Below are 15,967 nucleotides of genomic sequence, written 5' to 3' on the forward strand. Positions count from 1 at the left end.
CCGGGGAAGGAGGGACAATCTTTTCCTGTACCAGTCAGATCTGATTTGATGGTACACTCACACAAAAATAATAAAATAAAAAAATTTAAAAATATCTGAGGAAAAAAATGCAGGAACTCATTATATGTGCATATTGGATACAATCCAATTATAACTAATAACAGTATGGATAGTAAACTTTAAAAAAAAATAACCTAGAAATAAAAAGGTTAACTTCAGGACTCCACCACTACAAAAAACCCAGTCATCAGTAAATTCTGATTCACAGAGATCTCGTGTGACAGAATGGAAGTGGCCCATTGGGATCCCCAGGCTGCCATCTTTATGTAAGGAGTCAGAGGCTCAAGGACTATGCAAAGGCACAGACACGTCTTGGAGAAGATACAGCCAGAGTGCTCATTGGAGGCAAGGATAATGAAGCTTCTTCTCACATACTCTGGGCATGTTTTCCAGAGAGGCTGCTCCTTGGAGTGGGACATCATGCTTGAAAAGGTGGAGGGTCAGAGAGGAGTTGGACTCACTGCTATTGCAGCTACTCCGGGACTTTGAAGAACTAGAGGAGAAGCGGGCAGCTTTGAATGTTCGAGTGGAGGAGGTGGGACCTGGGGCTGTGGTCGAGCGAGTGGCTACATGAACTTAAGTGAGACTCACCACTCCACTGTCTCCTCAGGGTTGGTTCTCGCTCTCCAAGGCTCCTTACGCCATGGGTGCCAAGTCTGTGGGTCCTCTGCCTGAAATATTTTATGTAGAATTGGTGACAGTTTTTTGAATGCTTAATAAATTCACTAGTAAAGCCATCTGGTCAAAAAAAAAAAAAAAGAAAAGGTGGAGGGTCAGTGAAAGAGAGGAAGACCCTCAATGATATGGATTGACATGGTGATTGCAGCAATGGGCTCGAGTATATCAGAGATAATGGAGACAGCACAGGATAGGATAGGATTTAGACCTTGTTGTTCATGAGTCCTGCTTGACTCTGCAGTACCAAACAACGATAATACCAAGCCCAAGGTCAGCAGTTTGAACCTACCAACTATTCCTTGGGAGAAGGATGGGCTGTCTGCTTCCATAACTATTACAGCCTTCGAAATGCTGTGGAGCCGTTCTTCTCTGTCCCTTAGGGTCTCTGTGAGTTGGAATCAACAGCACTTTGTTGTTATTGTTGTTTAGTCTTTATAGGAAGAAATGACCAGGTCTCTCTCACATGCATCTGCTAGGTGAGATCAGTTCCCACCTTTAAAGTAACTAGCATGCCAGTGCTAACTATTCCTCCCAGCTCAGCAAGAGACCAAGGGGGAGACAAGACTTTAAAAATAAAAAAAAAATTTAAAAAATAAGCATTATGCCATATTTGGCCTTGCACTGAACAATCTTTACATAGTCATAGCATCTCAACTTTTAAAATTGATCAAGCAAGAAGACGTCAAGGCAATGGAACATGCCATGAGCTTCCTCCTGGATGAACAAAAGTTTAAGCACAGGCAATGGGGCCAGAAAGGTGTAGCAGATCAGAAGCAATGTTAACACCATTATCTTGCAAAACAAGGATTCGGAAGATGCAATTATTGACTGAACAAGAAATCAATTGCAAGTTAATCACTGGCAGTACAAATGTAACCAGTAAACAAAAAAACCACCAAAAACAGTGGTATTTTTATACTAGGTGGTTGTGTCAATGGAAAGGTGATGAAAGGAAGCTACATCTTTACCTGCTGTAACAGTTCAGTAAATAATGCTGGAAACTGATCAAACTATAGATCATAGCAAAACACCGTTACAGCTTGGGAGGCAACTTCCACAAGAAAACCATTCATAGGACCTGTTTCTGAGGAGGGAGCTTAGAGAGGAAAAGTAAAACAAGAAACAGTGACTCTTCCTTCTCAAACTTGTCTGTATGATTTGATTATTTTAACAAAGACTATATATTATCTCAATTAAAGAATATGTTGACATATAAAAGCCCATCCATACCATCAAGTCAGTTCTGACACCTGGTGACGTTCCACAGATTCCCAAGGCTGTAACTCTTGACGAGAGGACACGATCTCATCTTTCCTTAGTGGAGGAGCTGATGGTTCAGGTGGTGGGTTCAAACCTACCACTCGGGTTAGCAGCCCGACACTTAACCTGCCATGATATCAGAGCTCCTTTACTGACTTAGAGTTGAAATAACTTCATTGAACAATTCGTGTTTCAATTATTGTCATTCCATGAACATCCTATGAACAATGCCTTGGATATACACACAGAGAGACAAATACACATACACACACGTATGTTGTGTTATTGTATGCTATTGAGTCAGAACCAACCCAGAGCTGACCCTGCAGCAAGTTTTCAGAGGCTGTAAATTATTACACAGAGGAGATTGTCCATTTTTCTCCTGAGGAACAGTTGGTACAGTCAAACTGCCAGCCTCCTTGCCATCAAAAGATAGGATGGATTGATAGATAGATAGATAGATACATAGATAAATAGATACATAGATAATAGAGAAGTTTGAGATAGAGAGAGATACAGAGTATAGGGAAGTTTGCGATATAAAGATATAAAAAGAGACAGAGATAGAGATATAGAGATTATAGAGATATAGATATGGATGATATAGCTATAGAGATAGATAGATAGATAGATAGATAGATAGATAGATAGATAGATAGATTGTTTTTATTATGTACCATCAAGTTGACTACAACTCATAGGGACCCTAAGAACAGTGGCTCTGAACCCTGCTCTGTTATTAAATCCCATAAGTATTAGGTCTTCTCACCATGGAACGTGTTTTGTTGTTGTTGTTGCACGGCCAACCCCAAGGCACAAGCTTCGAATCCATTAGTTGCTCCACAGGAAACAGATGAGCAATTTCCTCCAGAGAGTTTTATTGCCTCTACAAACCCGCTGGGGGTCAGCCATGAGTTGGTTCTGACTCAGTGGCACACAACAACAACAACAACAATCAGGTCATAATTCTATTCCAACTCATAGTGATCGTGTATGACAGAGTAAATGAACTCCTAGGGTTTCCTGGGTCCTAAGGACCCTTGAAAGGAACTCTCGTGAGATATTGCATTACATATTATGTTGCTAACTGAAAGGTCTTTGGTTCAAGTCCACCAGTTGCTCTTTGGGAGAATGACGAGTATCCTCTTGTAAAGATCTACCATCTCAGAAATCCAACGGAAAGTCATCAGAGTTGCAATAAACTCAACCCCCAGGAAATTTTGGAAGGAGCCTGGAAGCTACAGTGGTTAGAGGACTAAGCTCCTAACTAAATCGTTGGCAGTTTGAACCAATCAGCTGCTCGGTGGCAGAAAGATATGACCATCTGCTCCTATAAAGATTACAGTCCTTCCACCAGATGCTCTGCTGGAGAAGGAGGGGCAATCTCCTCTTGTACCAGTCAGATCCGATTTGACGGTACACACACACAAAATAATAAAATAAAATTTAAAAAAAAAAGAAGAAAAAAGATAACAGTCTTGGGAAAGCTATGGACAGCTCTACTCTGTCCAGCAGGGCGGCTGTGAGTCAGTTTGCCTCATGGATAATGGGTTTCATCTTTCCTCCTGTGGAGTCACTTGTGGTTCATTAACAGCCGAGCCCTGAGACATGAGGCCACCAGGATACCTTTTTCCTAAATGAGAAAGAGGGAGTGGACTGAGCAGTGCGAGGAAGCAAGATCTCTGTGGTTAGCTTTGGGCTCTATGAGCTGATCTTCTCTCCTGGCTCAACCCGGGCGGAAGCAGGCGTGCTGACTCTCCGTCCTGCAGCAGCATCCAGACCATCTCGAGAGATGCTAACATGTCTTGGGGGGAAAGGTGGGAAGTCCACCTCCCTTCCCTCCACCTCCCTTCCTGCAACTGAGGGGCGGGGTGCTCAGTGTGTGACCCAGAGACACAGCTTCCTCCCCCGCGGAGATCAAGTCTCCCTCAGCCAGACCTGTTCAAAGCCCTTAGACCTTCCAGAAAGGTGCCCGCAGCTCTATGCAAAATCTTTTTTATTAATATTTGGACAGGACAAAGGAATGCATTACCAATGCAGCTGCAGCTGCAGGCAGCAAAGAGACATTCCAGTCGCTCTGAGTCACCCCGAGCAAATGCCACGCAAACACAGACAGAAGCACTCCGACTGTCTGCCTGGGTTGACAGAATACCAATTATCAGCATCCGACGCCTCTTCTGCTCACACATGTGTGAGTCTCGGCTTTGCCCTGTTTGCCAAGCTTGACTTCACCCAGGACGTGGAGAGGACGGCAGAGAGCCTGCACACTGCTCAGATTTTCAGCAAACTCAGCCTTGCAAGGACGCTTTTCTGGGTGGCTTCTGGAGCCCTTGGTTCTCGGTTTAGTGTGTAGCTTCCTCTAGCTTGCACCCCCCCTCACTGAGTGACCCCAACTACTCACACAAGCCAGAGACGCCTTATCTCCCCCTCCCTGACTCCATAACCCATCACTAGTCCTGCGGATTGGACCTCTTCAATCTCACCCAAACCCACCCATTTTCTTCCCCTTCTCTAATGCTTCCCAAATTGAATTCATCCCTCAAAACGAGGCATTAGTAAAACAATCTACTATTACAACTGCTGGCGATGTGGCTGCCCCTGGACCTTCCCTCTCCAGCCCATTTTCCACAAAACCCCTAAAGTCATTAGGGGTGTCACAGATAGCTCACCCTCTGGATAAATCCCAATGCTTGGCATGGCATATAGAGAGCCCTGTGTGGTTTGTCACCACCCGCCTCACACATGCTCCAGGCAGCCTGAGCATCAGTCTGTCCCATCACTCTCCTCTCCTGTACTGGACTGAACTATGTCCCCTCCCAAAAAAAATCATGTCCTTGAATCCTAACCTGTATACCTGTGGATGCAATCACATTTGGGAGCCAGATTTCCTTTACTGTGTTATTGAGGCCATATTGATGTGGGATGTGTCTAAGACTAATGACTATTATTATTATTATTATTATTATTATTATTATTATTTTGGTGTGTGTGTTCTGTCAAGTCAGATCTGATTGGTACAGGAGGAGATTGCCCCTCCTTATCCAGCATCTGGTGGATTTGAACCACATACCTCTGGGATTACAGTGCAGCTTCTTGCCACTAGGCCACCAGAACTCCCTTGACTAATGACTTTTAAAATACAAAATACAAAAAGAAAAAATTTGGGACAGAGGCAAGTAAACAACAATTGGAGAAAGACAGATGTCACAGATACTGACAAAAACTCAAGGAATGCTGAGGCTGGAAAGACTGACTGACACCAAGACCTTCCCCCCGAGCCAACAGGAAGACCCTTCCTATCAAGCCGGCACCCTGAATTCAGATGGTTAGCCTCCTAAACTATAAGAAATAAATTTCTATTTATTAAAGGTACCCATTTGTGATATTTCTATTAAAGCAGCACTAGAAACTAAGACATAGACTTCTTCCTAGCTTTTCCCTGCTGGTCTCTCGCCCACGCCTGGTTAACCGTAATCTATTTATGCCTTTGAGCTGGAGTATTAGAGAAGAGTGCTGAACAAACATCTCATGGATTGCTGAAAGAACAAAGAGAGATGTCTTGGGAAAAAGTGCAGCCCGAGTGCTCCTTGGGGGCAAAGGTGGTGACATTTCATCTCATACACTTTGGATATGTCTGTAGGCAACGCTAACTGACCCACTGGTATGTCAAATGCCATAATAGTCACCCACAGTGGTCAGTGTTTGGTTGAGCTCCCAAATTAAGGCAGCCTTAGAAGCAAGAGTGGCATCCACTCCCTAAATAACATGCCTCTGGAAACTCTATGAACTTAGAGAAACGACAATAGTTATAAAACAGGGTTACTGTCTTTTGCTCATAGAGTCGCTATGAGTTGTGCTCTACTTGATGGCAATTAACAACACCAGCATGGTAGCACATCAGTCAGCTTGACACAGTGTGATGTTAATGAACTTTTGAGTTCATTATATGTGCTACCATCATTGGTGCGGCTTGTTCTCTCTGGTGTCTCCTCTTTGAGTTGTACCTGCTTTTCTTGCCAGTTTTCATTCAAATCCACTGAAGAACAGGACAGTTCTGCATTTGTTTCTTGGCCAGAAACCTCTTGATCCCTAAAGTCTTATAAAAGGACATAGTGAAGACAAAACAAGGCCACAGGAAACATGATGGTGGAGCAGAAGAAAGAGTGTATTTACTTTGATAAAAGTATCAAAAGTTTTTCCACTTTGAAAGCCCATTTTATGAAGAAGCCTGCATACAAGTCCAGCCAGTTACCCCAGGACCATAGGGCCAGAGCTATAAGATGCTACCCAGCTTCTTCCAGAGCGTTACCTAATAGTGTGAGGCAACATATTTCCTGATCATCTTGAGACCACTAGACACATGCCTTCAGATACTTGCTTCAGAAAACATTCTAATAGGCGTAATTCCATTGCCAGGGGAAGGTTGGGGAAGACCCTGTAGAAACGTAAAAAGGTGAGCAAAGTATAATAAAACTTTGGCATATTAGCTGGTAGTGACTAAGGAAATGGACTCAGACCTGAATTCAAACCCCAGTTCTTATACTCACCACCTTTGTCTGATCATGTTTCTTAATCCTTAAAGATTTCCTATTGCTTCATCTGCAGGATGGGTGTAAAAATAGTTACCTTGTCCTCCGGCTTGAGGTGAGCCGTCGTGGCCCTCTGCCCAGGGCGGCTGCCCTCAACCCCCTGCCTGGGGCGAGCCGTCGTGGCCTTCTGCCTGGGGCAGGCTGCGCTTGGCCCCCGGCTCGGGGCGAACCGTCGCGGCCCTCAGGAGCAAGAAGGCAAGCAGCTGTAACCCAAGACCACCAGTAAGGTGATAAAGCGTCCTCCCTTCCCCCCTTTATATCTACGCCCCTGTTCAGCATGAAGAAGCCAGAGAGTCGGCATCCAATTCCCAAATCAATAAGACAGTTGGTTTAATTACTATTGGAAAATGCTTGTCATTCCTCTGTAGCATCTGGTCCCCACTGGACCCTCATCATTTCCTTCACCTGCTCCCCCCACCGACCAAACTGTGCAGCTCTGCAACTGCATCCTGGCCCATCCTCACCCTTCTGCCCCCAACCCTCATCTCCTTGTACCCCCAATATGTTTTTCCCAATAAAAAAAAAAGAATAGAGAAAAAAAAAAAGGTTCTAATAAAGGTAAAAAAAAATAGTCACCTTGTAAGATGGTTGTAAAGAGTAAATAAGACAATGCATGAAAAGTATTTTGGAAGGTACCTGGTGTGTAATGATGGTAGCTGCTATTACAGCAACTAAGGGTTAGGGAGCATTGATGGCTTAGTGGTAAGGAGGTGTACTGACAATTCAAAAGCATGTGCTTCAAATCCATAAACTGCTCCAAGGGAGAAAGATGGGCGTTCTCCTCCCATGCAATTTGTTGCCTCTGCAAATCCACTGGAGGGTCAACTGTGAGCCCATTCTGACTCAGTGGTAAATAGCAACATTCTCAGGACTGGAATTGCTGGGTTGTGTGGTGATTCCACGTTCAACCTTTTGGCAATCCATTCAGCTTGTTTTCTACTGTGTCTGGGCAATCTCTTTATTGCAACGGATGAGAGTTCCACTGAGGAAACCAATACATGAGGCGTGAGTGTATTGAGTAACAGTATATCAACAGTGGTGGGGTGATGGTGATGCTGAGGAGTAACAGTGCATAAAATGCCCTCTGAGACCCTCAGACACGCGGGACGCGCTGCTCGGCCCTGGACGTGATAGAGTCCACCATTCCCCGAGGTTCAGGTTTAGCTCCTTGCACCTAACAGTTGAAACTTTAGCTCTTTGCAAATAAGTATTCAACTCCAATGAAATATTGGAGAGCTTTAATTAAAGCAATCAGGCTGATTAATGATTCCCTCTGGGCGTGTGCTGAGGCACTCAGAAGTGGAATGAGATTTTAAAAAAAAAAAAAACAAAACACATGCAGAGCAGTTCATCCACCCAGCTCTAAATGATGCCACCTCCTCCGGGGTCCTTGGGGCCAAAGACTCTACCCTCCTCCATACCCTCTTGGCTGCTTTTACAAACATAAACACACCCGCCTGTCAGATGGGAGAGCCTGGGCCACTAAGCCTGATCTTGACTCCTAATTCCTCCCCTGCAAAGAGCCAGGTTTCCTGAATTTTATTGCAGACTCTGAAGGAATGTTGAGCAAGTCTGTGTTTACCATCGAGTTGGAAACCATCCATAGCTGACTTTCCACTTGGTTTTCAGAGGCTGTAAGTCCCACAGAACGAGATTGCCCATTTTTCGCCTGCAGAGCTGCTGCAGAAAACCACAAGTCTTTGGGCTGGAGGCACAGTCCTCACCATCCAGCCACCAGAGCTTCCCAGCCCAGTATCACCATCACCTTTTCCCCCAACAGCATATGCACATTTTATATCTCTGTCTCACATCCTGGAAATTATCAACACATTAATTAATTTCTTTGTTATTCATGAATTCATTTTCAACTTTTTCATAATGCTTTCACATAACTTGGTAGACTACCAAATCCAAAATGGAACTCCCCATTGTTGAATTGGCTGCCAACAAACGGGATCCTCTATTGAGTTTTTGAGGCTGTACATCTTTACAGGAAGAGAATGGTCATTTTTCTCCTCTGAAGCAGATGTTGTTGTTATGTACCGTCGAGTCATAGGCGACTCATAGCGACCCCATGAAAGAGAGTCCTCAGCACTTGTGTGAGAGACTTTCATCCTTTCTCCAGGTCCACAGGGTTTCCAAGAGGCAAGCTGTTTACAGAAGTGGATGCCACTCCTGCTTCCAAGCTTGTTTTAATCGGGGAGCTCCACCAAACACTGTCCACTGTAGGTAACTGTTATTGCATTTGACACATCAGTCTCACAGTGTTCAGCTTCATAGCGATCCCTTTGGCTTGGTAAAATCGCTTTCAGTCCAACTGGTCTCTCTCTGTGTTGTTAAGTACCATTGAGTCATAGGCGAACCATAGTGACCCTATGAAAGAAAGTCCTTGACTTTCATCCTCTCTGCAGGTCCATAGAGTTTCCAGAGGCAAGCTATTTATGGAAATGGATGCCACTACTGCTTCCAAGTTTGTTTTAATTGGGGAGCTCCATCCAACACTGTCCACCATGGGTGACCATTATCACATTTGACACATCAGTGTCACAGTGTTCAGCTTCATAGCAACCACAAGTTACCACTGTACGGCAAGTGGACACACCAGAGCTATACAACCTAGAAGTCTGTTTGAACAAAAACAATGAAAAACAGGCCTCAGGGCCTACGGCCCTCAGGCCTTACAGTATTTTACCATTCCAGCAAACCCAAATGCTGGCGAACTCTGCGCCAGAAACCCCCAGTTCATATGGCAAGTCCTCTCTGCAGACACCCACTTGTGGCAAAAAGAAAACCACAAACGCCCCAAGCATTCCATAACAAGTACTAAGCCAATTTGGGTTTGTAATGTAAACATCCTTTTTTTTCTCTTTTTTTTTTTGTTCCTTACCTTTCATGAAAAACAAAGAAGGGACAAGGGTATTTCATGTTCTGGCTGCTAAAGGGACAATTGGCAGAGGACTAACTTATTAAAACAGATTTTGATTCAATGGGCCTAGGTGAGACCTAAGACGCTTCATTTTTAATAAATCCTCCATTGACATACATGTTGCTGGTCAATGGACCACTTGGAGCAGAGAGGGCTAAGAAGTCATCTTAATTGGTGACTGTGATTTGTGGTCATTATTACTGTATATGTTAAGTGTATGATGAAGTACAGAACTGAGCTGAAAACTTTAGTCTGATGACAGTATAGTCTGTATTTTCATACTTTTCATTTCTAATTCCCCAGTGGCTCCATGGGAGAATGACGGGCAATCTCTCATGCAGTTTATAGTCAACTGTGAGTTGGTTCAGACTTGATGGTGATGGAAGATACTTTGGAGTACATTTTCCTAGACTCATTATGTCTTCCATTTCGTCCTCAGTCTTTGAAGACTTCCTTTCTTTTTTTACAAGACTATTCTTCATTTAAAATACTATTTCTTATATTTATCTAATATTTTTTAATTCTTTGGTTATGGAAAGTGTCCTAGGAAGGAAAAACACCACAAGTGGATCACTTTAAAAAAACAGAGATATATTCTCTCGTAGTTTAGGAGGCTACACATCAAATTCAGGGCACCGGCTCTAGAAGAAGGTTTTCCTTCTGTGTCAAGTCTGCCAAAGTCCTTATCTCCTTTCAACATCTATTGGTCTAGGCTTTTAGGAACTCTGGTGGCATAGTGTACAATGTATTGGACTGCTTACCTCAATATCGATGGTTCAAGTCCACCAGCTGCTCCACAAGGGGGAAAAAAAATTAGGTAGTCTCCTCCCATAAAGAATGAGAGCCATGGAAACTCATTGGAAGGTCCCTGTAGGTCAGAATGGACTCAGTGGCTTTGGGGTTGTAGGAGTCTCTCAGTGCAAGCACTTTGGGTCCAAAAGACACATTCTGCTGTCAGCCTTTCTTCTCTTGGTGGTACTGAGGTCTCTCAATGTCTGTTCACTTGTTAATCTTTTCTATCTCAAAATAATATAGACTCAAAATACAACCCAATAATGCTTTTAGATTACAGCCTGACTCATTAACATACCACTACTAATCTTTCCCCATTATAATTTACAACATGTAGGATAATTCTATCCAATCACAAAATGGTGTATAATTACATATTATTAAGAATTAAGACTTTGTCAAGTTGGCACATGTTTTGGGGAATGGAAGTCAATCCATGTCATAAGGAATTTGGAATTTCTCATCTTCCATTTTTTCCAGGCACAGAAATCTTATATTTTTCTAAATTCCCCACAGTGCTTAGTGAAGATGATAGATTGTTACAGACACCACATTGCAAACAAACTATCAAAACTGTTTTCCTTTTTTCAAGAGAATAAGAGGCTGGGTATTATCCACGCTAAAGTGTCTTGGGGATAATATTGCTTTGGGGGCCTTACCAGTAAATACTTAGATGAAAATGCATCATCAGGAAAAGATTACAAAGAAACTGCATTCCTGGGAGAATTTTCTTTTAGGAACAGTGACAAGGACTTGAATCCAACTGTCAGCAGGAGGTGTACGTTATACTCTATTTCAATGAGTTCAAACTCCCCATTGAAGATCACTGTAATGATAATAATGTTTATGATAGCGGAAAGTTTTCTAAATGGCACTGCTTACAAAATACTTCTATTATTAAACTTAGTTTATGTGCTTTGTGACAATTGTCCCACAAGGACCCCTGCATTGAGGTGCTGTGGGCAAGAGTACTAGACCCGCCTCTTCTGTAGTCTGGAGACACAGTATCAACAACAATACAAAGAGACCTGCTGTGGGAAATGTCTGACAATCCACCTGGAATCCAAGCGCCCTCTGTTCTATGTTTTTCTCCCAGGTATTGCTCTATCATATGCACGGAGATCTATAGAGATGCTAGAACTCTTTCAGCAACACCCATGTGTGTCAAACTCAGAGATTCTATGGTTCTTTGCATAGCTTTGAATCAAGTTAATCAGAGCTTATTCACAACGCACACATATACACAACCCCTGTCCATTAACAACCTTTACATCTGACTCTGGTTTGAATAGAAACAAACAGATATGTCTTGGCGAAGGTGCAGCCAGAGAGCTCCTTGGAGGCAAAGATGAAAAAACTCTGGCATGCTTTAGGCATGTTGCTAAGAGAGCCTATTCATCGGAGGGGGAAATCATGCCTGGGAAGGTGGAGGGACAGTGAAAGAGAGGAAGACCCTCAACCAGGTCAGTTGATACAGTGGACGCAGCAATGGGCTCGAGGGTGTCAGAGATTGTGAGGACGGCACAGGGTAGGACAGAGTTCAGATCTGTTGTCCATGGGGTCGTTGTGAGTTGTACTCAACTTAATAGCACCTAACAACAACATCTCAGTCTCTTAAGGCACAAAATTCTTGTTTTTAAAAATACTAAGTTTTTTTAAAAAATTATTTTTTAATGGTTTGCTTACAAAGTTCATATACATTGTGTTTCACATTATTCTTCATTCACATTGTGTTTCGTACAATCATTCTCATGCATTATGTTTTCTAAAATTAGGTTACTGTTATACAATTACACAGTGCAATAGGAAATATTGAACAGTATTCGCTTTTCACGTCGCGATCCCTCTACCTAATGTAAGACTCCTTTAACTCCAGGCCTTTCCCAGGTTCAGGACCCCAGAGGAAGCTCTCCCTCAAGACAGACTTACACAGGCACCTGGCCATCATTAGCTCACCCTTTAGGAGAGAGCAGAAGGGCAGGGTGTGGGTCTGATTGGCATTCCCAAGATTGGTGGGACTAATCGATAGCCACGCTTTACATTCCACATTGTGCATGTTCCCTGTTCCTTCAAGGCTGTGACACTAGATATGATAAACATTCATTTCTGTTTACCCAAAAATCTTCAGTTCCTCACATTCTTGCCCAACATAGATAGCACTTTGGGAAATGCTTAGCCTTCCCTTGACGTGATCCAGAACTTTCTATGATTTGAAGTTATAACTAATCACCTAACATTATTTATTGCCTTTAAAACATCATCAATCTAGTTCAAGCCAGAACATAAATATTACAAAACTTGGGAGACACAAATAAAAAGTGAACAGATCAAGATCATACACACATATGAGGAAGCTAAGAATCAAAGTGGGTAAGTGATTGACTTCAGGTCACAGAGAGTTCCTTATAGGACCAGGTTGCAAGCTCAGACCACCCACCCAAATCCATCGACTTCTGTCACTACCTTATGCTGCTACCTCACATTAAGTGGCTCAGCTCTATAAGATCCCTCCATTATCAGAGATAAAATACCTCTGACACAAGCTTCATAGACAGGAGGGGAAGGGAAGTATGGAGGGGAGGGGAAGGGGGGGGAGGAGGGGAAGGAAGGGGAGGGGAGGAGAGGGGGGAGACAAAGAGAGGGAGAGGGAGGAGGGGGAGAAAGAGAGAGATTTGCCAACTTTTATTTCCTTTTGCTATGGGGTTTCTCAGCTTCAGAGAGTCCAGCATGAGCTCATACTTGTCTGAGTTAGGTTCAACACATACACAGACACACAAACTCCTGAGGAATCCAAGAGAAGTGTGTCCAGAGGAGGTCAGAGAGGTCAGTTTAAACTTGAGACACCATCTCCATGCTCTGTCCTGCTGGGAGTGTAAGTAGGACAAAGCCAGCCAGCCAAGATATTGTCCAGATAAAGTCAAAACCCAGATAAGCAGGGGGTCAGATAAACGAGGCTGCCCTGGGCTTGGTCTAAGGTTGCTGAAGTCAGAAAACAAAGCACATTCCTGTCTCCAGGGCTGGGCCAGGCATTTGGACACTGGTTCATCAGGAACCTGACCCCTTCAGTATGCAGAATCATGGGCCAGGAAACATTCATTCAGCGCTCAGCCCTGCCCTGCCTCACTCAGCCTTTTTCTTCTTTTCTTGTCCCGCTCTTACTGCCTTAAAGAAAGTAGAATTAGCTGTCTATTGACCTTCTCCATGAGCCAGCAATCAGGCATAGAGTAAAAATGACAAGTAGCATTTATAAATACATGCTACCTGAGAGGTTCTTCACATACATAATCTCAGTCTGCCAACAACTCAACAACTGTGTCATTGTACAGAAAAGGAAACCAGGATGTGAGGAATTAGATGCCTCGCTTCAAGGTCATGTACCTGGGAAGGGGGCAGGACTCATATCTGAACTACATGAATGCATTGGGCTGCTAACTAAAAGGTTAATGGTTCAAATCCATCTGTTGCTTCACAGAAGAAAGATGGGCAATCTTCTCCCATGAAAATGTATGGCTTTAAGAAACCCAATGGGGAATCAACATGAGTTAGACTCAGCTTGACCACAGCGGGTCATATCTGGCTCCATGAGACCCTGAGTAATGCAAGTTGTTGTTGTTGTTGTTGTTGTTGTTAGGTGCCATGGAGTTGTAGACAACTCATAGCAACCCTATGAATGAAGGAAAGACCTGAGAACTGAGCACTCAACTATTACCTGTTAGGTCTTCGCACTGAGCGTAAGGCCAAGGACTCAAGGAAGGGACCAGAGAAAGAAAGGAAGCTAAAGAAGCTTTATTAAGGGGTCTCCCAGGCGGGAGTCCTTGGTCTGCAGAGAAACAGGCAGAGGGACAGACCAGCGACGCACTGCACACTAGACTAAGATGCGTCTGATACAGGCCATGGTCTTTGCTATCACTTGTTATGCATCAGAGAGTTGGACAATGACTAGGAAAGATAGAAGGATTGATGCCTTTGAGCTGTGGTGCTGGAATTGAGGGTACCATGGACTGCCAAGAAAACAAACAGATTCATACTGGAGAGGGTTAAACCAGGCTGCTCCTTGGAGGCAGGGATTCTGGGGCTTCGTCTGACATACTTTGGACATGTTGTAAGGAGGGACTGGTCCTTGGAGAAGGACATCATGCTTGGTAGGGTGGAGGGACAGCACGGGAGGGGAAGGCCCTCTATGAGGTGGATTGATTCAGTGACTGGGATAATCGGGATGGGTGTATTGGAGGCAGTGCATTTGGCACAGGACAGAGCAGAGTTTAGGGCTGTTGTACATAGGGTCGCTATGAGAGGCAAGCAACTCACATAACAACAACAAAGTGGATTAGGGCAGGTTTTTTATAGTGAGGGTCTTTAGGGAGGGGCATTCCATGGTAATTGAGGCTGTTCACTCCCTTTGCTGGCATGTTGATATTCCTTGAATTCTTTGTTCTCCCTTTGACCTTGGTCCTGCCTGACACCACAATTTTAGAGGTTCAAACCCAACCAAAGGCACTTGGAAGGCAGACCTTGTGATCCTCTTCCTAAAGGTCGCAGTTGTGTAGGCTCAGACCCTACACAGCAGTTCTCTTCTGCACACCTGGACTCAACAGAAGCTGGAGTTTACGTCACGGCAACTAACAGCATCAGCAGCATCTCTGGCTCCAAAGCCACGCTTGTTCTGTGCCACGCAACACTCACTATCCTCACCTTCTCCGCAACAGTTCAGCAGAGAATAAAAAACAGCTCTGTTGGAAGACGGGTGCTACCGCTTTTCCTTTCCTTCCTTCAGTCACTGCACGGCCCCCTCCAGCTGAGCTTTCTTTTAGTCTCGCAATCTGGGAATATGGGGATCCAAATGTGGGGAGCCAAGCCCATCACTCCCTGGATCACCCTATTGGGAGTTTGGGAGAACTAAGTGATTGTTTATTTTTCTGTTGGCTCCCCTGTTCTCTGCAGAGGCACAGATGGAAAGCGATTCATAAGAGGATTTTCCAAGCGTGTGTTTGTTACGTTTCTGTTGTTCCCACAGCATGAAGAATTTATGAGCGTTTAAAGACTCAGCCCCACTGCACAGGGCCTTCAATTCTTCCCCAGCTGCTGGTTCCCCCGTGATGCAAAGGTGCCTCTGCCAAATCAAAGGATCTTTAGAACAAACACTCAGGAGTATTTGCAAAGTAACCTGATGGGAGGAAGAGGAAGCCAGCCTTGGCTGCTGTGAGAACACTGGAGGCTAGAAGGCCTCCAGCAGACCACTGCCCCTTCGCCTATGCCCTCCCTCCGCTTCCTCCCCTTTCCCAAGTCTGCCTCCTGAGAGCTTTCTCCTCTTGCTCTCAGAATCCTGAAGGTTGAGTCAAGAGGTCCCTGTCAGGGGAGCTCTGTGGCCTAGTGGCAAGGAGCTGAAACTACAATCCCAGAGGTTCGAATCCACCAGATGCTCTGCTGGGAAAAGGAGGGACAATCTCCTCCTGTACCAGTCAGATCTGATTTGACGGTACACGCACACAAAAATAATAAAATAAAATTTTTAAAAAAGAGGTCCCTGTCGGTGACAGCATTTGCACAAAGTTAAGCATTTCTAAGACAACAAGCAGCATCTCACTCCTGCGTCTCAAAGACTTGAGTGACAATTCTGGGGAATTTCAAGAAGAGAACATAGTCCAGAAAAGGGGTGTGATAC

Source organism: Elephantulus edwardii, unplaced genomic scaffold (genome assembly GCF_000299155.1).
Source record: "Elephantulus edwardii isolate Elephantulus edwardi_28Jun2011 unplaced genomic scaffold, EleEdw1.0 scaffold00121, whole genome shotgun sequence".
Taxonomy (NCBI): domain Eukaryota; kingdom Metazoa; phylum Chordata; class Mammalia; order Macroscelidea; family Macroscelididae; genus Elephantulus; species Elephantulus edwardii.